Genomic DNA, 328 nt, shown 5'->3' with positions numbered 1-328 from the left:
ACTTCCCGAACAATGCCGAAGTTACACTCAAGTGCAGAGGCTAGCGATCTGATTGGTCAATTCTCCCGTCGTATGTGAGTCGACACAGATTTCGTTAGTGGCACTAATTTATATGCAAATAGATCGCGTGGCATTGATATTCAATTAAAATGATTACATGTACGCAAGCTATTTTTTATAACACTATGACATTTTGTAATTTAAATTCAAAAAAGATTCTGCTTAGTATTCATACAATTTTCATGCTGACCGATTTTGCCTTCACTCGATTGTTTTATGTAACAACAATGTCTATAGCCATTAGAATTATAAGACTACATGATATCAC

Source organism: Ylistrum balloti, unplaced genomic scaffold, assembly GCF_031769215.1.
Source record: "Ylistrum balloti isolate Yb309-2 unplaced genomic scaffold, AGI_CSIRO_Ybal_v1 Utg370878, whole genome shotgun sequence".
Taxonomy (NCBI): Eukaryota; Metazoa; Mollusca; class Bivalvia; order Pectinida; family Pectinidae; genus Ylistrum; species Ylistrum balloti.
The sequence above is the reverse complement of the archived record's forward strand: the minus strand, read 5'-3'. Positions refer to the sequence as shown.